Below are 24,487 nucleotides of genomic sequence, written 5' to 3' on the forward strand. Positions count from 1 at the left end.
GAAAATCTGGAAATAAAAAAAAAATTCTCCTAACACTGTGCTGTTAAGTCTAACTCAGGAGTTGGAAATTCATTCAGTATGACTAAGAAATATGCAGCAAGGGCAGAACTAGAATTGAGAACAAGGGAGTGCCTCTTTCAGACAGTCTAGAAAGCAAGGGCAGTGGAAATTCCCAGGAATCTATGGGGTTGACACTCACTAAAACTCCTAGCAATGAGAGATATGTAGTCTGAACCCACCACCTCCTGTGACCAGGCAAGACTTCCAGTGGAGGGACTGAGACCTTAACCCAGTCACAAAACCTTTGACCTATGATTTAGCTTCCTCTATATGTCTTCAAGGCGGATGCTAAATCTAATAACCAAAACAAGTAGACTTTATTTAAAGTCATGTTTACTTAATAAATGATCCACAAACTCTTCAGAGACTTAATCACTGAATATGACAGTTACAATATTTCATGAGAAAGTTTCCCATTATAGACAGAAATGCCAATTCCCTGAGTGGACCCTGAGGTCGTGAAGAAAGACCTGGGGTAATGTGCTAACCACTAGATAGAACTGACCACATTCCTCTCCCTCCACCAAGACTCTGTCCAGACTGTGCACACTGTTTGACTGTGTCTTGTCAAAGTAACGTCAGTTTTTCCCAGTACCTCCTCTCCAGGAAAATCTCTCAGACATTCTTGTTCTGGCAGCTGAAGGCCAGTGCTCTCTTGAGCAGCAGCAGATGATTTCATGTTGTCCTGTATGACAACCAAAAACTGACCATGGAAGCTATCATGAGGGCCATGGGAGCCTATGGTATCTAGGTATCCTGCAGGTCTCTGTAAATTTAATGGATACAGAGGGCCAGTTGGATTACACTTCCAGCTGTAATTTATCCTTCTCAGATCCTGGAGAATATGGACTTACTAACTGTAGCTTAAGCAGGACAAACACATCAGCCCCTTCCTCAAGGCTGCAGTTGCCTTGTTAATTCTTTTAACTCAAATCTCAAGCTGCACTTTTCTAGAACTTAAAGGCCTGCTGCTGGGAAAGCCAAATAGTCTACCTTGCTAACATACTTGATTTTTAAAGAGACAAACTAACAAAACAAGTTTCAAAGTAACTTTTGACTCTTATTTTAAAAACTTGCTTTGCAATGACTGCTGTCAGGAATCAGGCATCTAGGTTTCATGGTAAATGATTGGATGAAAAAAATTGCATTCTTAAGTAAGTTGTGAGCTTCTAAAATGTAGCTTAAGGTGTGTAAATACAAACTGTAAATTCTGAGGAAGTAGAAGCTGAAATAATTACTGGTGGTCTAAAACTTTGTTTTAAGGTTTGTAAATGGAAATTATAAGGTTTCTGAGAAAGTGACTTAAGGTAATACTGTTTCAGATTTCCTCTCCCATCTATGCTATTGACAGATTAAAATTTCTGAAGCTCACAATTTGAACATTTATCAATGGAGTTCTAATAAGCCATTAATGTAGCCCTGCTTAAAACTTATTGTTATTATTATCATCAATAAGTTCTAACTTTTAAATTTCCTTTAGTGATATTCTAAATATAAAGTTGAACATTATTCTCTTAAAAACTGCATGTAAACTTCAAGGAGTTGACATGAATCCACCAGTCAAGGTCAAATGGATTACCAATAACTATTCATGTCAATTAATAGAGTATGTTTCCCTATCTACTGCCTATTCCTGAACATACACTTTCTACCACCTCCTCTCTCCCCCTTTATAGAAGAAATAGTCTGGAGGTCCTGTCTGAAGAAGCCTATATTTCAATTCTGTGATTGTGAGTCTGTTCTCAAAGTGAGATTTTCCTCTTTGTGAACATGGATGTCAGCCATTTAGCAGCATAACAATGGAAGGTGTACTATGTAAATATGCTCCAAGCAGTCTCCGCCCTGAAATCTATTACTCACCATCATAAGCAAGATATGTGCTTATGAAGTAGTTGCTTCATGATTGGCAGCTGATATTCTGGATCCTACACTTAGTTAAAGTAGATACATTTAGTTACATTACAGGAACCATGAATTGTGAAATCAAGGGAAGGACTCTAATGCATTCAACATTTTAAAGCCAAGAATAATTTGATGATAGTGGCATCTTGAAACACATTCCAGTTATAGGAAATGTCTTTCAAACATATCTGAATTTACTATTATTTCTCTTTCTCTGGAAAATTAAGATTTAACAAATTTCTTCATGGAGTGAAAAATTCACTAAAATTGGTCATTGATAAAGAACACAGAGTAAAAAGCAGCATCCACAGTATAGCTAAGTATCATTTCCTCTTATGAATCTTATCATGACTCTCAATTTTACACAACCCACATAGTTGTATTTTTCTATCTGTGAGTCCCAGCACACACAAAAAAGAGCTTATATATCATGTTTAAATGAAAATATTTTTCTGATGCCTCAAGTATCTTTCCATTGACTCAGAAAAACAATAGAATCAGGTTGGAAGTATTGGCTTAGTGATTAAGAACATTGAATTTTGTTCTAGAAGACCTAGATTTTGTTTCCAGCACTCATAAAATGGCTCAACTTCATGTATTTCCAAGGTTATTGGAAATGACCTTCTGAACTCTGTATCCCATAGACACACACACACACACACACACACACACACACACACACACACACACACAGTGCACATATACATTCAGACAAAATACTTCTGCTTGAAAAACCAAAAATGTTAAAAATGATTTTAATACCCTGACTGCAAAATATGCTACTGCAATGGTGGCACAAAACGTGTGGGAGTAAACAAACAAACATGTGGGAGCTAAGGCAAAGCCATACGAGATGGAACCCACTGTATGTGTTGCAGCAAGGTTAGAAAGGTATCCGGCAGTCAGAAGGCAAGAAATACCACAGAGTCACACAGCACAAGAAATCTTGCACCAGAGATTTACTGGGAGGGAAAAACCCAGAGGGAAGTATCAAAGAATATCTTGTGTCTGTATGGATGAAATACCTGTCAATAAAACTCTGATGGCCTATAGCTTAGGCAGAAAGTAGGAGGTGGGGCATCCAGGAAGCAGAAAGGATTCTGGGAAAGTGTCAGTTGGAGGATTCACCCGGGAAAATGGGACAACACATGAACATGGTACTGGAACACAGGTAAGCAGCCACATGACAGAATGTAGATTCGAATAAATGGGTTAATTTTTGGTATGATCTACTCAAAGTTGAGCCAAGCTATATGACCTGGAATTTGTAAATATATTGTGAGTCTGAATCTCACACCTGGAAGCATGGGGCTGGGAGGAAGAACCAACCTTAACCTCTACAGGAGAAACTGCCTCAGCTCAGATGAGAAACAGCAGAGAACTGAGTAGAAGACAGGGATATATACCTGTTCTTGGGGTGGGGACAAAGCTTTTCAGGGTGAGGATTTGGGGGATTTCAACTTGGGCTGCTCTGTAAGAATGGGATGAGTATGGGGAGGGCTGAGGATGGCCAGTTGGCAGTTAGAGGGTTCTGTGTGTGGAATCTGGCAGTTGGAAATGCTCAGTGGAGGGGCTTAGCCACTCCTGTGCCTCAAGGGATTTACAGGCATATCTGCCACTGCTTGGGTGGCCAAGAAACAGGAACTAGATAGCCGAAATACTTAAGTTAATAGCAATCCCACAGATGTAAAAATTAATAAATATAAATAACTATATTATTGCTTCTTATGATATTTTGTTATAGTCATAGTTCAGTGCCTTATTCAGTCATCAGAGAAGTCTTCTCCTGCAGCTGAGGGTAACAAATGCAGAGACACACAGCCAGTCATTATGCAGGCAGAGAGATAGACACACACACACACACACAGAGAGAGAGAGAGAGAGAGAGAGAGAGAGAGAGAGAGAGAGAGAGAGAGAGAGAGAAATAAACACAGAGAGATAGAAACAGAGACAGAGAGACAGCACAACTCTAAATGAGATGTACATTAGTCCTTTTCAGAGCTCAGCAACTCAGAAGTAGAAAATGAAGCAGAGATAGTATCATTGCCAGAGGAGAGATTAGACTTAAGGAGAACAAATCCCTCTAAATTCACTGATTAGAGTTTATATGTACACATGGAGATTGAAACAGCAACCAGGGGTCTGTAAAGAGGTCCTCCACAAACATAGCTTTTAGTTTAATATGTTTAGGGGACTCCAGAATGTGTAAAAATGTGTCTGACATTCTTGTTTCTTAAACTCTTTTTCTTCTGTTAGTTTGCCAAGTCCTACTTTATTGTGATGACTTTTTGTTTGGCAGCCTAAGTTTCTTTATCAAATTCGATATAAAGAGTAATGAAGAGAACCCTCTTCATTAATTGTCCTCTGACCTGTAAACTTCACATATTTACTGCCCCATAACAAACAAACAAACAAACCAACATCTCAACATCGTGTATCTTCAATGAGGGCTGGAGGCTTCAGTGACTAAAAGCATACATTGCTCTTGCAGAAGAGGTGACTTCAGTTTCTAGCTGCACAACAGCTGCCTCACAATTGTGAAAGTGGAAGGTTCCCGAAAAGCAACATCTGAGTTTGTCTTCTGAGCTCCACATCTGCATGCTGTGCACACATCTACCCATTGTTTGGGTGACATTTCTCACTGTGTATGAAGGTGTGTTTCTGTATTTTCAGTTGTTAATTCTGTACTGGCAAGGAGCTAAGTGATGGCAGGATTTTGACGTCATTTCTATGATCCATCACTGGGTTTCAGATTTGTAAATTTTATCCTTACCCACCTGCTCAAAACATAAATGCCATTGCCTGAAGGTAACTGAAGTGTTGTTCTGGCACAGATAATAATAAATATCAGACAGCCAATAGCTGGGGCAGAAAGCACAGGGGTTGCCTGGGTAGGAGAGAGACTGAAGGGACAAAAGCAAATGCAGGAGCATGAAAAGATACTGAAGGAGGCAGAAGAAAGGGAACAGAGCTGTAAGCAGATAGTAAGAAGCACAAGGGGAGACAGTTTGTTGCACAACTTGAGGTATGATTAAATGAACTAGCTAAGAGTCTGTCCTATCAAAATGTATACAGCTTTGGCCTACACAGAAGTATCTGATTCATTAATACTGTGAGCAGATCTGTGAAAAGCCCTGCTTTCACCCATGCCCACAACAATGCACAACTCCAGAAGGGGATGTGATGCAGCTTCTCTGGGTATAGGGAGGAATGAGCTGAGAGGGAGACACTTTCAGCCTTTTCCTCCAGAGAGAATCCAGAGAAGCATCCATCTCCTTTGTAAAGACCATGGACCTTCCTGCTTTCCAAGTGCAGCCCAGCCCCCTCACGTCTCTCTCTTGCTCGAATGTCTTTGAGCTGTGGTAAAAAGTTCTCAGGGCAGCAGTAGATCCCCTGACAACAAACTCTTTGCTTTATTCTGGTGTGCTGTATGCACAGAGGCAGGGAAGGCACACACAGTCCCAAGAACACATTTAGGAATGCTCTCACCTCCAAGTGTATGCTCACATTCGTGAAGACCCTCACCTGTATACATACTCATATCTCACACAGGTGGAGACCCCTCATTTGGGATAAAGGCACATGTATATACACATGCTTTAATAGGCTTTTTATAACTCTGTGACCATTTCCTCTACTGTACATTATTTTGCTAGAGAAACTACCCCCTTGTCACCATGGAACTAGGCCTGCATGTCAGTTCATGATAACTATGGATCTATGGCTTTCTCTTTTTCCTGGACATCCATCACAATGTGAGGGAACCAAACAGCTGTCCATTCATGTTCTCTCTTTCAGATTTCCCTGGATCAAAAAAGCTAAGGGCCTGGAATGCCAACAGCAGAACCAATGTGGTGGCCAGTGGTACAGCCTGCTACTGCTATCAAGTAACTCATGTCGCAGATGGAGGTGGATGCATGGGGCTCCCACAGGGCAGGTGGGGAAGAAGCACTTAATATTAAGGGACATGCATGCCACTTCCCTCAATCAGCATAGAATCTCTGTATCTTCAGGTGGCTCCAGTCAGTCTGTGAAGAACTTTATTCCTCTGCTCCCTCTAAATCTCTCTTGAGGATTGAAATGTAAGTGGCCACAGAGAGCAAGGCATTGACCCTGGGTTATGAGCAGTAAGAATTTCTTTAGCTATTTGTGTCTTTCCCTGCCTGTGTAGTATCTTTTAGTTTCTGGCAGCTATAGTGATGGTTCCTGGGTTTTGACACTCCAGAACTTGAGCATCCTAGATCAACTCTGGCCTAAACAGAACACCAATATCACTGTCACTCAAAGCTCTGTGAAGTTGAGACAAGAAAAGCATGAGACTAGTCTGCCTTATGTAGATATCCTACCTAAAACTGCAGGACTAAATGTCTGTTCAGAAATGTCTTTATGCCTCTCATCTCTTAGATTTCTAATACCACTTCCTATGCTACTAGGAAAATGTCATCAGCAGCAGCAGGGAGGAGAAACAACTCCTTGGTCACCTGCGTCATGGAAAGCACCTGAATGGTTCTTTGTACTTGTTGATGGAGGAGCACCAACATATCAGCAGGTGACTCCCCACTCTCTAAAATTGGCTTTATTTGAAACAAGGTCTCACTATGTAATGCAGACAGGCTAGAAGTCATGCTACTTTCCTGCCTCTATGCCAAGTAGCAGGACTTCTGATGTAAGCCCGCATACCCATACAACATTTGCTTTTGTCTTCTGGATGAGTTACCTAATTACCTTGAGCCTCAGTGAAAGGAAACAAAAGATATTACCAACATTTTACCTAAAACTTCGGGAACCCCAGGACATATGTTTCTTCCTCATTGGTGAAATACCTCATGCCATGCACCTTCTGACACTGTTTTAATTTGGCATTTAACTGAGACTAGACCATTTGTGCATGAAGTTTATCTCAGTCAGACTAAACTCCCAGAACAAATCCTGAGGGGTCTGTGCTCAGGACAGTAAACAATACCAAGATGGGCAAGGTTTCCTATCTTCTATTTTCTCCTTCAGGTTGGCAACTTGCAGCTCTAAGGTCTCCCTAGAAACTTCACTCAGTACTCACAATGTGAGTGCAATTGTTCTCTGTGTGGTGCAAGTCAGGGAGAACTGGTTGCTGAGGAGAAAGTCCATACACACTTGGGTAAAGCATTCCATGTTCTCCATCTCTTCCTGCCTTGGGTACAGTCACATTAAGCTTCCACTAGAACTCCAAACTCAACACTTCTCCATGGCTTCACTGGCAAAGGCCCCACCACACATTCCTTGAGGGATCTGCCTCAAAACTGAGTAAACCTATGGAGACTCATGAAGAGATACTAGGTTATAGAATCCCATGTTTATAGATTTCCATTTTTTTTTTTTTGCTATTTTACAAGACATTTGAGTGTTTGGTCTACATGTAGATATAGGCATTCCCATGACACCTGAGGTCACCAGAGGTAATTAGATCTCCTAGAACTAGAGGGCAGACATTCGTGAGCCAACATATGGGTGCTGAGAACAAATATGATCCCCAAATTGAGTGACATTCTCTTTGGCACTGAGCCTTGTCTGGAGCTTTATGCACTGTCTTTAAAGGAAGTGGTGCTCTGAGGAGCATGGGAGGTCAGAATGCTTTGTTTCTTCCTCTTCCTTAGATCTGTGAACTTGTACAAGTGATGACCTGGCCCCTCAGCCTTGTCTTTTACTGATAGAATCAACTCACTTAAAACTCTGCATACCTGGGCCATGTCAGGCTAGGGTTTGGGTTCTGTCTCTGTCTACATGTAGGGCCAGCTGTGATATGAAAAGATAATAACCTCTGTCTTCACTTCGAATAGACAAGTAAGCTGCAGAGGAAAAACAATAGAGAAAGATATATTGCGAGAAGTTGAGAAAATTTGGGTTTCGGGGACAGATGTGGACTGGAATGCAGGCATTGGAAAGAGGACACTTTCAGGTTCACTTCCTTCACCATTCTAGCCAGAGACATCCAAGGGGCAGTGGTAAGAAAACTGTGCCCTGCAGTGATGGAATGATCATCAGTATGGTTTCCTTGTATGATCCATTTGCTGAGTGTGGACCTGTGGAAATAGGTGAGAGCCCATTATTCTCAGGCACTAATGGCTCATGAGCCTCTGGCTGCACTTGAGGATCAAGTAGGAATCATTCATTCACTACCTAAGATATTCCTTCCTGTCATGTTTATTTCACAACTTCTAGGCAACCTTGGACTAATAGTTCAGTTCCTAAAAGTTCAGTATTGCCTCCAGCTTTGCCCCATCCTAGGCCCTATCCTAGATCCTAAGAGTCAACAGGTTAATTTAGGAGGCTGGATGTCCAGGCAACTGAACAAGTAAATTGCATGCAGTCAGGCACCCTTAACAGGATTCAGTGCCCAAGCTGAACACCATGAGTCTTAAGTAAAAGGGAGGATCCATGAGGAGAGAACACTTCAAGCTACTTTCAACATCTTTTTATCATGAATGAAAAATTCAGTCCCATGTATGAGAAACTTACGTATTTATATTCAGGGAAGCCTGAAGCTCCCTAAATAGTATAGATTATAATATAAGCTAGCACAGTTTCTCTTGGTTACATATCAGAAGTGGGTGGTAAGTCACTGTGTTTAAAGGTACTACCATTTGATCTTGGCACAGAGAGAAATACTCTGAAACTTACTGGCAAACTTCCTCCCTGCTGCCTAGCTTTCTCTGTGCAGGGTGGTATTATGCAGAATTCTGGGAGAAAACAGTCATCAGCGTTCTGACCAGCAGTGGATTTGCTACGCTGTAATGCTGACTTGTTGGGGAAGACATGTCTACAGATACAATCATGGCCCTGTTGCTATAATAGTAACCAACACATTCTGGTTGAGTTTTTGGTCATTTAACATAGTGAATTCATATCTGCTGCTCTAAATCTGGTCTTAAGCATACCTACTGGTGCTTAACAGACCATAAGGAGACATACTACTGTCATTTTTTTTTTCATGTCAAACTGCCTCCTAAATATATTTGTGTCCATAGATCAGTGCTGCTTTTCCTGTTGGTCAGAGAAACTCCTTTTGCATGGGGATTTGTTAATGCATAGACTTATTTACTCCTCAACTTGTTCAGGGAAAATGTTGAGGGTTTGGCCCCAAATGAGATACTGATATCATACAGACACACAAGGAACCTCACCCGTCAGGGGTCATGTTGTAACATGAAACAAAAAACAGTAAAAGAGTTGTAGCAGGGGTAGTGCTATCAAAACCTCTGTTCCAGAAAGCCATTACACTCATAAAACCCCAGCAACTATGGTTACATCTACTAAAGCTTCACAAAGTGAAGTCCTTTCAGTATTCATGTGATAGAAGCTCCTGCTCCAGCCTTAGTAGAAGAACTATTGATAACAACTGTTTGAGGTATAAGAAGTCGTTTTTTTCTTTAGGAGTATAGAGATTTGGAATTTGCTCAGGATTCATAGGATGTCACAAGAAAGACATGCAACAACATGTCTTGATTAAACACATCAGGTTCAAGCCACTTGGCTTCCTGGGACAAGGCCTTTGCCACCTAGCCTGACAAGCAGAATTTAATCATAGGATCTCACATAGGAGTGGAAAATACGTAGCACATACAAGTTCTACTGAATTCCAAAGAACCTATACCATACTCTCACATAGAAACACAGTAAACACACATAAACACACACACACCGAGAGAGAGAGAGAGCGAGAGAGAGAGAGAGCGAGAGAGAGAGAGAGAGAGAGAGAGAGAGAGAGATAGAGAGAGTGAGAGAGAGAGAGAGGATATATATTTTAACAAGACATGATAGTAGGAGATATTTTTCTCTTTTTAGAATTGGCATTTCACATGGGCTTTACAGAGCATGCATAAAAACAGGGAGGAGTAAATGTGATCAGGATACATTGTAGACTCTGTTCACATGGGTATGGGTTAACATAGGCTTATTCACTCCCTGAGATGTTGAGAGCAAGTGTTGAGTCAATGTCAAAAGATGAAATTTAAGTTTTACAAACATAGTGATCAAAAAGTCTTTAATCTTAGCACCTGGAGGCAGGAGTAGATGTTTTTCTCTCAGTTCCATATCAGGCTGGACAAGTGACTTTCAGGACAGACACTGTTTTATCCTGAGATCCAGTCAGAGTCAAAAACAAGGGAGACAGAAAGGAGGGAAATGACAGAGAAGTAAATAAGAACCTGGACAAGGTTGTTCCCAAGCACCTGCCAATCCTATTTGCTGCCAATCACACCTCTCCTTTAACATGCTATGGGACACCTGATCTGAAACAAGATTCAACACCTTGACACGACACTTAACTTTTACTGTACAATTAAAATAGCATTTTACAGAAACTATAAATCTGTTTGAAAATATAATTATATAAATGAGAGATTCTGTGAAATTTGTGGAAAACACCAATATGTTCTGAGTAGCTTCACTTCTATACAGGGTCAAAGAGAAGCACTGAAGGGAATGGTCATTTACCAACAGATCATAGCTTCTTTGTGTCAGTCTGTCACCAACAGTGAATTTGTCCTGTCATTCCTTGTGCAGGACAGTAACTTTGTGTGAAGTATATGCAGTCCTCAATGGTGTGGTCATATAAATTTCAGAGAAATCACATGCTATAGGAAACGCGTTCAGGTAGGTCCATTACTCTCTCTAGGCCAGACGGATGTTCTTGGTGTATTATGTTTTTAATGGCCGGATTGGTCAATCTGGAGTATGGACATTGGGAGAAATTGGTTGCAGGACTGGAAAAACTGGAGTTGCTGACATGGTATATGAGGACTGGAGGAAGGCTTCCTAACCCTATTTACATGATATAAATGTGACACCTTCCATAGAGCTGTACTCCTCTCTACTGGTCTTCCAAGGGTTTAAGAGGTGATCACTTAGTTCCAAAGTTCATTTAACACCTATGATGTACTTTATGCAGTTACCATCAAAGTTCACCGCTCACCACTTCAATGGTATAAGCCACAAACGGCAAACTCAAGGTTTCTTTTGGGAGCCCAGCAGAAACACCCATTGCATTCATATTGCTGATTGAAACCTACTAACAGACAAAATGAAAAACATACTAACATTGAATCAACTACTGGTTTCCATACCTTCTCTGTTACTTTTTCCACTCATGCTACTGGGGATGGAATTCAGGGCCTCAAGCATGGTGCTCTCACACTCTGACCCTGAGGTACACCAAAGTCCTACTTCCTTTTTCTTCTCCAGAGAGTATTAGTATACCCAGATATCAGGTTAAAGGGACAGAAAGGATCAGCACCCCCAGAGACAGTGAATGACCAGATTTCAAATATGAGAAAACTTATGTCTACTGCCCCCTGGCTTCCTAGATATTTGGTTATTCTGGATTTTTAGGAAGGTGAGTAATGGGGATGAACTGCCAGATAGATACAAAAAAAAAGGTAAACCCAGTCAAGACTATGTCCTGACTGAGAACATGACCTTGATATCTTGTACATAGACACATACACAAAAGAGACATGTGTTCTGTTTGTGGGAATGAAACCCCCTTCTTGGACAATAGGGTATTTCTTTTAATCCAGTAGGTGTCAGTGTGAAAATTTCAATTCTGAAATGAGAAAAACCAGATTTTCAGTCACATAGCTGTGCCTCCAAGTCCAAGTTTCCTCTCTCTCCTCTACCTTACTCTCCTCCTTCCTTACTTCTTTCACTAATTTTCCTCCTTCCTCTTCTCCCCTCTCTTTTCTTAGCTCTCTCTGCTCTTTTTCTTTCACCATCTCTTCTCCTCTCTGCTCTCTTGCCACCTCTCCTCTCATCTTCTCTAGAGAGTGCTTCTATCCTCTTTTAGAACTTGTGGGCCTCCTTCTCCTCCTATTGCTATTCATCATTGTCATCTTTGTCCTCCTCTGAGACCTTGTTATTCCTGTCCTAGTATTAATCACCTTCCTCTTCCTTATTTTTGGTCCTTTTCTTTGATGTCTCCATTTCCTTTCCTTATTTATTTTATTTTATTCATTTGTTTATTTATTTTCATTATCTCTTCTGCCTCCTCCTCCTTCTCCTCCCCCTTCTCTACCTTCTCCTTTCTCTTCTACATGTTCCCCTCTCTCCCTGCTATATATACATTAAGCTCTTTCTGTCTCACTCTCTCATGATCTCTTTCTTACAGAGTGACCTAAGTGGGCAGAGGAACTGTCAGCCTTCACTCCTGAATCTGGCATTTATCCCTATATGACTAAAAGACACTTCTGTCCTTTTGAAGTGGTGCTGTACTACTGCCAGATGATCATACTATGGGTCTTTCCTTTCCTTTCCTTCCCTTCTTCACTGGATCACCAGATGTAAAAACGCATCAGAAAACTGCATGCATGAGTGGGAATGAGTCTTGGAGATGGTAAGCCTTGCAAGCCAGTTGTAAAATTACATATCTACCCATTGTACTTGAAGCACTGTTATCATGGAAGAGAGGCACATATAAGATGAGATAGTGAGAGAAAGAAATGTTTGATCTCAGAGGAAAAAAATTGAGAAATTTGTAGCAGGCTCCTGGCAGGTTCTTGTTTCTTTCTCTAAGTTTTATGCACATAAATGCTTCTTCCACGATCCATTAAACAACAGTGTTCGTGTATGTACACTTACAAGTAAACTATAATTGAAAACATAAAGCATTTGAAAAACAAAAGCAAAGTCAAAGAAAAAGCAAAGAAAACAAAAAAACAAGAACAAACCATGTCTAAATCATTTCACAGTTCCTGAATGCTAGCACTCTGTTTACCCATTCTAAAAGATCATCCTCTGTACTTCAAAATGCCATAGAATCTAGGGCCTAGATGCAAGCCTCAGTATGACACTCATGGCAGACTCCACAATGCCACATACACGTCATCATGTGACCTTTCGATTCAATGCTCACTATTAAGGTTAGCTCTGGTTGGCAGCAAATGTCTCCTCCCAGCAGGCTCACCCTACTGAATGCTAGGGTTCCAGGAGGAACCCAACTCTTTACGACTTTGTTCACCTTTCCCATCTCTGCCCTCCATGGCTTAAAACTCATGAATCCAGTATCCTCAGAACTCCTTTAGGAGATTTAAATGCTCTTCCTGCTGGAGCCTCTCCCTAGGTCCCATCCTAAACTCCTCTCTTCCAGTGTCACTGCCGAGTGGCTTTTGAAAACCTCATCCAGTTCTACTGCAGCCTTCATGCTATTTCATCCCACTCTGTTTCCTTCTACCCTCATTAGACCTCCTCCTCTGTTGCCAGGGAAATGTTTCTCTTGCAGCCAGCTCTCCCCATTTAACTGGGTTCTTGAGCCACCATCACATTGAAGTGTCCCAGTTCCCTCTCCAGGCTTCCCACCACATCCTCCCAATGTTAATGTCTAACATCTCACAGATGCTTTAAATTGCACACTCTAAGACTAAACCCTGTTTCCAAACTGAGTTCTCCACTAGAAACTTGACTCATGTTCCTGAGAACATCACTGCCACCCTCTTGAGCCCAAGTGAAGCCTGCCTTGTCATAGACTCCTCAACCTCTACGCCCATTCCCTAGATCTCTGAAATCCCCAACACCTCCCTCCTCACCACACAGCTATTACCCCCCTCATCATCAGTCCATGGTCTCAACTCCCAAACCTTACCTGACCTTCCCTTCCCAAACAGCCTTGCAACTCCATTTTAAGTTCTAGAGTATGGGTTTGGTCATATGATATTTTTGCTCAGAACAGCCCAAATAGTTTAGCCTATGTTCAGAATCACTATCTTCCTGGCAATACCAGAAAATGGTTCTCATGGGTGATTTCAGCACATCTCAGGCATTCCTTTCTAAATATACCACAAATCCAAGCTAACAGAAATGTTCACTGATACAGGAGCACACTGTGTATCTCTCCAACACTTTCCCCTCCCCCATGAACTTTTTGTTCCCCTCTTCCCAAGTCATAATAAGTCACAGTAAGTGTTACAGTTCTTCCTCTGCTATCCACACTGATGTATATTTCCCTCCTGAAGAATATTGTGCACTTTGCTTCATGTGACATGTTATACATTATTTGTGTGATCTACCTTTTCTATCCTCGGACACCAAACACCAAATTTCAATTGGGCGTAATGTATTATTGAGTTAGGCATAGCAGTAAGAATTTACACAATCAGGTTGAAGATTATGAAGTCCCAGGAGAGTGCCTTCCCAAGGTCTGTCTAGAAGTACAAGTGATCTCACAAAACCTACAAATAAACCACTTGGCTTGGGCTTATATTTGTCACATTACAAAAAGTGCTGCATGTTTTGTGAGCTCCAGGTTTTGAAAGTAAGAGAACCATTCAAAGGACTCTCTAGGCAAGTCACTGTGTTCCCTAGAAAATCAACAGAAGTGTGCCGGGCAGGTGCAAACACTTGAATACCTTGCATGTAGAAGCTCTTTGGGTATGCACAAAGTACTTCTTCACAGATACAAAACACACTCATCCGAAAAGATTCGCTGGCTTATTTGTTTCATTTCTCCACCTTTTAGGTTTACGATCTGTATATATTGTTATCCTACATCTTGGCAACCTACTATTCTCATCGCAGACTCACATGGAGTTGGAAGTTTGAAGAATTACTTCAAGTAAGATGTAAAATAAGAAGAGCTGTAAAAGTACTAGGAAATGCTCCATTGACTCCACCTGCACACTCTTGACCGTGGTCAGAGATGATCTGGAATGGAATGACTCAGTGCAGAGCAAGATTTAGGCAGGATGTTTCTAAGAGACAGAGAAGAGGAAGCCTCAGTGATTGAGGTCCATTTGCTTACATGAATCCAGCCTAATGTAAAAGGCCACAGTTGTTCTTGTATGAAGAAGAGCTTCTCCTCATTTTCAGCATAACAATAATGTCGGCCTCTTTTCTAGAGTGGAATTATGATGTTAGTCACATGATACTCTTCTCCAACCTGCCAAGGCATAACAACTTGTGACAATTCTTGGAGGTCTCAGACCCACTCATAACACTCATGAAGCCCCAGCCCACACCATGACATGAGTCTCAGTGTTTTTTCTCCCTTTGGTGTTTTAAGACCTTGGATGCTCTTGTCCTTTGCTGAGGTACAGTATAAAGGAACAGATGTTGAGTAGAACCTGAGATGTCCGTCTTGACACCTCCTGCACCTATGCTCTTCTCTCTATCAGCCTGAAGGTTTGCTTAGGAGTCCTGAGGTGGTGAGATAATTTCCATTCCAAGGCTTATCAGAGTAGATACTCAGACCAGGACCCAAAAGCAATTGACTGCTCCTTTTCTTTTTACAAAGGACAACAAGACTTTTCCTTACCTTATGCCTGGTTGTCTGCCTCTCTGCTTTTCAGTCTGCCTTCTTTTTCTTTAAGGCCGTATAGGACTCTGATTGTGAGGTTGATTTTAACTTGCAGGAAGCCTCCAGTCAATATGCCAATGACTGGAATTACTGTCACTAGCCCCAATTAAAATGAAAATGTCTAACTATAGCATTGGCCCAAATTGTTGAATATAAAGGATTCTGAGAAGCAACCAAATACAAAGTCATCAAATTCAAGACTGACAGGTTTTGTCACTCATAGCTGCTTCTGGAGGGCCATATGTATGGAAAGACACCCTAGATATGTTCCCTGAGAGTCGTGGAAAGGCCAGGGGGAAAAAAGAGCCTCAGATACAAAGTGTTTATATAACTACCAGGCGTCCACACAACACCCTGCACGTCTAGATTCCTTTCTTGGTGTTCTTCCTCGCTAAGGTGAGGAATTTCTCACATAAATCGTGAGGGAGGGCCACCTGGTGCAGGCCTCTCCTGGTCTCAACTATGATCCAAAAAAGAGAAAAATCTGAGGTGACAGGACCTGGTGTCTGTGATTAGAACTCAGCCTGGCAGCTTGGGACAGAAATGCAAAGTCATTGAGATTTTCTCCTTCAGCCCCTTCTTATAATGGGCAGGTAGTTTTTTCTCCAAACTCTGGATCCTGTTGTCTGAGAGATGTGGCCATTGATTCTATTGTTAGCTTGAGTAGATCGAGGAATATTTCTGGATGCAACTCTTACCCGATTCTAAAATTTCTCTGTATGTGCCCAGACTCATTGGACAAAGTCCTCTCCTAACTCTGGTGAGCACCATAAGTATCCTGTAAGCTAAGCAGCCAGAGAAATGGAAAACATTTGCTGTGTCTCTCCTAGCACAGACAGTCTTCTTTGTTCTTAGTTCACATCTCCATATTTTTGACCTCTGGACTCTGAGGTCTGGACTTGTGTTGTCCTATGTACTCCTGAGTGTTTCCTTAAACCTAGACTCACCTAAGTGACTTACAGGGTCTTTGACTTCCAGACATAGATTGAGCCAAGCTCCAAGCATTCCTTAGCGTCCACCTTGAAGAATGCCTGCTGTGGGAATGGTCAATCATATGGAGCATTTTCCCAGGAGCTGTGAGGCTATGAGAGACCCCATCATATATTAAGAGGTTGGAGACAAGACAAATATATACAGTCTTATCTCAAGGTCAGACCACCAGAGTCTGTCAGCAGTCATGGAATGTTGTATGGATGTGGGAGACCATTTGTGGCCTTAGAAACTCAAGGAAAGCTCAGAATTTTCTTTACACTCAACTCACAGACACATCCAGAAATATTGCTCTGTCTGCACAAGTGAACAACAAAAACGTTAAGTTGGCCAGACAAAAACAGACAGCACTCGTCACATGAGGCTCTTATCATAGGAGAATAGTGAATTCATGGAGAAGACTGAGGATGTAGCTGAGATTCAATATTCTCTGTGGGGCTCAGTGCTCCAGAGTGCAGGCACCTTTCTAGCACCTCTACCTTACCTTACTGGTGAGCTTCAGTCTCACTCCTTTGTGGCTGACCCAGATGTAGGGAGATAGCTTCTCTACAAGGCTTGTCCAATTCAGAAACCTGTGGTGACTCACCTGCCCTTTAAATGATGACAGTTTTTGCAGCCTCCCTGGCAGATGGTGGTGTTCCTGGGGCTTCTTCATCACATGCTTCCTTTTCTGAAGGCACTACTGGTGGGCTGAAATTTCTTGTTGGTAGTGAAGACGGCTGAGCTTTCTTTGATGATAAAGGGGCTCCAGTGCCCACCTCTCTACCTTTCTGAACCCTAGAGTTTTGCAAAGGAAAGGAAGACCATTTAGAAAATGCCCTAAGAAGGATTTCCATTATGTCCTCACAGAAGGCTGCCTTCTGGGCTAGTTCCTCTTCTTTATTTTTCTGCAGGAAGGGAAAAGGATTTAGGTCAATACTGCTACTCTTGGAAGAAAGTCTTGTTAGCACAGACATGACCCAAGTGTAGTTCTGTCCAGGTCTGACATCTCAGCCTATGGTCTGTATCCCTGGTGTGGGGGAAAAACCTCTACTTCCTCCTTACTCATATCTGAATATCTGTCTTCAGTAAAGCTAGGTCTCAGTCTTCCTAGTACCACATTCTGATGCATGTGTGTGTGTGTGTGTGTGTGTGTGTGTGTGTGTGTGTGAGTGTGTGGGCACAGTGGTACTCAAGTGCATGTGGAGGTTTTTCATGGAATCACGAACTTCACTAAAGCAGCACAAGACAGTCCTAGGAACAGACAAAGTAGTTTACACTCAATCTTGTCGCCTTGCTCCTCCTCACGGACCTTTTGCCACTTAACTTTTATATTCTTCCCTTGATTCCTTAGAATGTTCTTCTTCAGCTCCTCTGCCCTCTCAAAAACTTTGTTTATAGTCTGCAATACAATACCAAAATGGGGAATTAGCACAGTTCTAATGCCAGAAAAGAGGCAAAGAAAACATGTAGGGAGAGGCAGCATTATCTCACGCATGACTTGAACTCCATTCCCTCCCATTCCCTCCTCTGTACTGATCTCCTGAGGCAGCATTTCCTCCCCTTCCACACACTGTCAGCATCTGTGGCTTTTCTTTGTGCAGCATATACTGCTCTGGAGATATTTGCTCAACCACATAGAGATGAAGACCCATTTTGTTGATCTTCACTCATTTACCACTGATAATTCTGTTCCTTGGATAGTTTTCCACATAGAGTCTAAAGGAATAGAGCAGAATGACAAGGCTATGCAGAGAAATTCAAATGTCTAAATGAGGCCTTGAGGAAATTTGGCCTCTGTATGCACGGTTTTAGATGCTCCTGGAGTTTAAAAAGGCACACCCTGTAATCCCACATCCAATACCATTTCTGTACCTGGAGAGAGACGTATACCTAGTCTTCCACTAAACTGGCACATTCAGCGAACATAGCATAGCTAGACTGACATAGTACATGTTTGACATCTAAGTACTAAGAAGAGACCAGGTAGACCCACAGAGCCTTGAGGAAACAGGTTCTACTCCCTAACTTCAAACTAAAAAGCAAAGACAATGGTCTCTGTCTTCCATTCTCAATCATGATTTGAACCCTTGCACACAGCACCTCTGGATATTGCTTAGCTGATGTGCACCACCTCACCTCACAGATCATTATGTAATGAGAGGACACACTGAGGTACTTAATGCTGGAGTCACTGGTGGTACTTAGTGCTGTGGGCATCTAGTCAGATGCTGCACCTAAGGATGTTGCTAAACTGCTTCAACCCTCATATCTGTCCAAGATTCAAAAAAGATTCTCATCCCAGTCAAAAACTCTACTTACGAAGAGCTTATGACCAGAAACTCAGTATGGAAAGCTGATGTTTTGGAGGACATATGAGTCCCTAGGAAGAGAGATTTGTTTTTGGAACAGGGAAGAAATGAAGGGAGATTACTATGATCTTAAGAGAATACCTGCAACTTACTGAAAACCACCAGTGCACACCAAAGAGAACCCCAGTTCTAGGAGTTGAACAACATGGATAATGCAAACTGTGCTACTACCTAAGCTCATCTGTAAACCAGAGCTTTGTTCTCTGAGAGTATTCTGCACACAGTCTGCTGGAGATGACTGAAGGCATGTCCAGAAAATCCCTCCCCAGCTCCACAGTCCCTGAGTGCCTGAGTCATGTGCATCTCCATATGTTCTATTTGACCAAACTCAGGGCCATTCAAGCTTGGTGTGACATTTTGTTTTATTCTGTTATGCAAATACAAAGCACCCTTGTCACTGAGACTATATGTGTTATTTCCTGAAGACAACACTGCAATTCATTTTTTCTTCTTCTTACCCAATATAGTGAATATTTTGTGGGAGCCAAAGAGTGCTTAACCACACTGACTCCAAGTTATACACTATCCTCTCATGAATGTGTAGCTACAGGAAGGCCTACCTGTGCCCTCATGTAACTCAGTAAGTTTGACCACCCATCAGAGATAATTCTGTATATGTCTGAAAGTAGATTTGGAAGTCTAAATACTCACAAGGTCAGATACACCCTGCTTTCCTGCCACCTTTCCTTCCCCTGAGAGCTGTACTACGTGTGCACAAGGCTTACAAACTAAGTGTACTACTAGTGAAATTCCTTATTTATGATATCACCACCTTTGGTCCTCATGTCTTTGGATTGCAAGAAAAAGCATATGTGTGCATTGCCAGAAATCTGATTAAAAGTTGACATCCTCGAGTTCCATAACCGTGAGCAAAGGAGATAATCTATATAGAAAAGCAGGTTGAGTAAGGGAAGTGTCCCAGGAAAGGAGACAGAAACTGTAGGTTTCACACGTGAGAAATTTGATAGAGCACAAAGGCTAATTCTACTTGTCCACATTTATCCTGGTTGGCTGCCACTTTGGAGAGGTTTTTCCTCAGCCTCATGTAAGTAGCCAACGAAATATTGTTGATTTCAGTGTTCTGCCCAAGAGCACTTAAGATTTGGGGAAGATCTTGGGGAAGGAGAGTGACATCATGGTGCCTACATATATTCTAAGACATACAAGACAGGAAAACATCAAAACCCATCTTCTACCATGCTGCCATTCCAGCTCTCTAGCACGCGCGCGCGCGCGCGCACACACACACACACACACACACACACACACACACACACACACACACACATTAGTCTAAAGACAGAAAAAGACACTGAGGTTTTAAATGTCCTTCATATAATTTCATGCATATCATCTTTATTTGTAACTGTATTGAGACTTACCACATTTGTTGCTCCAGCAGAGAAAGGTCCTTTATTACATAGACTCTGTTGTACTGTGCCTAGGTATCACAAGGTTCCCTCCTGTCACAAGATAAGATAAACAAGCAGTTAGGAAAGGAGATCCTTTGCCTATCTAGGAATGATTGTCAGTTTATGTTAATGGATGCATTGCTAAAATAATGCCCATTGTGCCATATTGAATCTCCATTAAAAATTCCTATAGAAAAAAGCAATGGCTTAAGCCTATTTTTCAATCAAATTTTAAGTTTGTCCCTGGGCAATGCAGGTTGTGGCTACCATCCTGCTTCACTCACTGAACGGCAGGCATAAAAGCCTGGATCTCCATGGCCCCTCAAGTGCTCAGGTAGCATGTCTGAACAAGCATTTTTTTCACTGACATTATTTTTAGAAAGTTTTCTGGGGGACCACAGCAAGGGTTACCCCTGTGTTACCCCTGTGTCCTAGAAATAATACCGATTCTCATTGCTCTGTTCTGAAGGTTCCTTTCTAACCATAAACCCCAGGTCTATGAGGGTTATACTCTCATTCCTGAGTAGGACACAACTGCCTGTCCAGGCAGGTTTGCTAGGGCAACCCTGTTCGTGGAAGGTTGGCAGATTTGGCAGGAGTTTTCCCTCACTTCCTAACACTGCCTTTGAACAGTGCTAACATTCAGATGTTAATGTGCAACCTGGGTGGAGGATGCTGCCACAGTAAGACATCTTGGCTCTGAAGTGGTCCTATGTACACCACAACTCTCTGTCTGGTACTCTGGACAACCGCTCATGGATGACCTGGGTGTTTTCTCTACACTATGCTCTCCTAAACACTCAGCCTCCAAGTGAGCCCAGACACTAGATTGTTAGTTATCCCACTATGGAATGTGAAGATCCAGTTAGTGGAAAAGTAAGTGCTCTGTCCAGAATCATAAGCTCAGATATATCTCAGGGCCAAAACAAATGCTACGGCACCAGATTCTAGTTCAGTACTTTTTCTCATGCTTCCACCCTGTCTGACTTTCTTAAAATATATGGGAAAATTCAATGAAAGCATGTTTAAATGTCTGTCTTTATGATACTTTCTAAGGTGTGTAATATGAAAACAGTTTTAAGAATCAGATAGTTAAGGACACTGTCAGATTTCAATAACAAAAACCCACATGTCTTGGACAAGTTTTGTCCTCATCATGAGGACCCCATGATGATTCAGGTGTGGCCTGGCTAGGAGGTGGACTAATATCATAAAGCTGTACTGGTTGCCCTAGCTCAAGAATTCCTGGGTAGGGGGGACTCAGATAAATTAGAGATGTACAACTGAGTCTTACTGAATTCCTGTCTTTGCTTTGTAGCTTTATAATTCCTTATGGTTATGATTATTGTACTGTGTCTTGTGAAGTAAATGACTATGAAGCTTGGTAATCAGCTTTTGCTTGATGTTAAGTCCCAGAGAGAGTAGATCACCAAGATTTCTCCATTTCATGTCCTCTCTGAAAGTCAGAGGGAACAAAAAGCCCTAGCACACTCTTGGCCCTTTCGGACATGTCAACGGTGTATACTCAGAAAGAATTCTATTTTTTTTCAGTAATTTTGACTTCATGGCCAGAGCTGGCCTGTAATTCATAATTCATCTTAGAGTTGCGATGAACCAGCAACAGTCCTTTTGCTTCAGCCACTTGGGCGCTGGTGCTGCAACATTGAGCCCAGACACTGCACTAAGTGTTGGTACTACTATGTCTTCATCAAATGCTCATTTTCATAATTGTCAAGCATCACCAGTGTTCAGGGACTCAGAAAACCAAATTTAAATACCAAGGGTGTGTTTCCTGATAAGCTGTTCCTGCTACACCTTGTCCCAGCCTCAGGATCCTGCCAGGTCTATTGGTCTGTTGACCTATATGTTCACTAAATCCCTCTCTGTTTGCCAAGTGTTAAGTATTTTCTATCCTGTGTGTGTTTTTTAATTTATTTTTTAATATCATCATTTGACTGACTTCTGGATTCTATGCTGAACTTCCTGTTCCAGGGTTAACACCTCCTTGTTCTCTGTTCCCCTTTCGTCTCTTCTTCTGTATTCTCTCCTCCCCATCCTCTGCCCCATGTATTTTAATTTTCTTCAAGGTTTCCAGGTACAGGTGGTCTGATCTTTTGATAAATGACCCCTAGCTTGTCTTCTCAAGAACATTAGGTTTCTTACTGCCCTGTGATCCCCCCTAAAGCATAAGGCATACCTCTGTAGTACTATGATACTCTACTTTAGATGTCCCTAAAACCATAGTAAAAGATGCTACAATCATATGTATACAAACAACTTTGTTGTCCAAATTCTAGGGAAATCACCCTACCTCATAATTTTGCTACCCATTTGAGACTGGCCAAATGATTAGTCATATAATCCATGTTTGCTATTTTTAACAAGCTATTACTCTTATTGGAAAATATCTACCTAATGTTTGAGCTAGTTAAACAAAACAATTTTCTACTTTACATAACTTATACATCTGTTAAACGTTAGAATTCATAATCAAATATGAAATTGAAGATGAAGAGAAGAAACCCTGCATGGTGAGACCTGATTTTAATTTGTCTCTCAGAAGGTGAAGCAGGTAGATCAGCCCAAGTTTGAGACTGTCTTGGCAGGATAGTGGGACTGTGTCTCAAAGCTAATGACAGCAAAGCCAAGTGAAGTAATTAAAAAGAAGAGGCCATGATTAAATGTTGAAGTTGCATGTCTCAGTAAAGGTCTTGGTGTCTGAGATGCTGGCCTCAGAAGCTGCATTCCCTTGCAGATGGACACCATGAGATTATGGAAGGGAAACACAATAAGAAACTGATACTAAATGCCTTCCCCAACTGCTCCCTATCAGCATCCAGTGGCTTCTTCATCTTCAGTTATTTTTGCATCTTCAGGATTAGTCCACGTACAGCCATAATTGGTTGTTTCTCTCTCATATATTCACTATTTCTTATTTTATTCTCATTCTTTTTTCCATTTGTTACCATATGTTCAAACAATGACTCCTTGAAAAGATCCATCATAGCAGTTTGAACTTTACACAGTCAATGATCTGATATTTAGCCTTGAATTTCAGTAGGAAGTACATTTCTCAACAGTCATTCACAAACCAGATTAGACAGTACTTTGGACCAACTGCCCTTTTAATCACACACATGAGTACTTCATTGCTTGTTGACATTTCCGTGATCTGAGTGTGTGTTACTACTTAAAGTATTGGCTCATGTTCATAATCAGCCTGAAGCTACATGCTTTCCAGAAGCAGTCTGTTCTGCACGGCTGCTCTGAAAATTAATCTGACTATGACAAGTCTGCCTTGCTAAGGGCAGTGTCAGCATAGGTATTTTTTCCTAAGCAGAATGTAAGAAGAGAGGCTTTCAGAGGCTGATTCTTTAACTCAAGTAAGTATACACATAATTTAAGCGTCAAATGAATTGTAATTTTCATTTTTTCCCATTTTCAAAGGAACAATGAAGTCATTAATTGAATTTCTGTTGTATTGCCTAACAATATGCATTATTTTCCTCATTGCTATGGAAAAGTGCATGACAAAATCAACTTAAGCAAGGAAGGTTTGTTTCCTCATAATCTGAGGGTATAGTCTAGCATGGACAAGAGAAGTCAGCATGGCAGGCAGGAGTGTGAATCAGCTGGTCACATGGTACCCACAGTAAGGAAGCAGAGAGAGAAAGAGAAATTGTTGTGCTCAGATATCTTTCAATTGTTTATTTAGTCAGGACCTTAGCCCATGAGATGACATCATGTACATTTAGGGTAGGTTTTCTCACCTCAATTAAGCTAATCTATGACTTTCCTTGTAGGCTTTCGTACTGGCTTTTCTCCCAGCTGATTGTAGACCCTTTCCAGTTGACATTCAATATGAATCATTGGAAATAGTGATCAGACGAAAATTTCCAAATATTGCATTAGAAACAATAATTTTATGGGATTTTTCAAAGTAACCCTAAGAATTTAAAAAGACCTTAAGTTCAGTTGTCTTTGAACAGACAAAGCCTTGTACCGGAGTGTTCAGAAAAAAATCAAATATTTGTTAAAGGAGTTAATCTGTCCTTTGTGCAGATAATTTGATCATGGTCACATATTTTAGTTCTATGAGTAAGAGCAGAAGGAATTTGATAATGGACAAAAGGAATTTGATAATGGACAAAGCATTTGTGTTGCAAGGTAACTATTGTCTTAATGAATCATTCCGAGTTCATATGCCTTTTTGTAGAATGTGTTGACTACCTCATCAGCAATCCTGGGAATGTAAACAGAGCAGCTGCAGAGAATTACTGGGACCAGGGAGTAGATGTTGGGATTATGAGCAGTGTCCAAAGTAAGAGAGCCCTGAGACAGGGAGTCTCTGTATGTAACTTTCATGGCAGTGTCCCTCCTTGGGAATTAGACGGTTAGAGAGATTGCTACTGGGCTCAGAGAGTGCCATCAGCAGTGTTAGATCAGATGGAGCT

General features: G+C 41.4%; 1 long non-coding RNA gene across 3 annotated transcripts; it reads left to right on the forward strand.

Moving 5' to 3' along the window:
* The first annotated feature begins 3,075 nt into the window (after positions 1-3,075).
* LOC120099817 (uncharacterized) lies at positions 3,076-18,067 on the forward strand. 3 transcript variants are annotated; one of them, XR_015646400.1, is made up of 6 exons: positions 3,076-3,133; positions 4,454-4,615; positions 5,761-5,871; positions 5,976-6,044; positions 6,396-6,511; positions 14,444-18,067. It is a non-coding gene; the product is annotated as an uncharacterized LOC120099817 (long non-coding RNA). The 3 variants fall into 3 exon arrangements; XR_015646399.1 differs by lacking the exon at positions 4,454-4,615 and adding an exon at positions 10,501-10,590 and having other exon boundaries at positions 14,444-15,241; XR_015646397.1 differs by lacking the exon at positions 4,454-4,615.
* The last annotated feature ends 6,420 nt before the right edge of the window (positions 18,068-24,487 follow it).

This window comes from Rattus norvegicus, chromosome 1 (genome assembly GCF_021556685.1).
Source record: "Rattus norvegicus strain SHRSP/BbbUtx chromosome 1, alternate assembly SHRSP_T2T, whole genome shotgun sequence".
Lineage (NCBI taxonomy): Eukaryota > Metazoa > Chordata > Mammalia > Rodentia > Muridae > Rattus > Rattus norvegicus.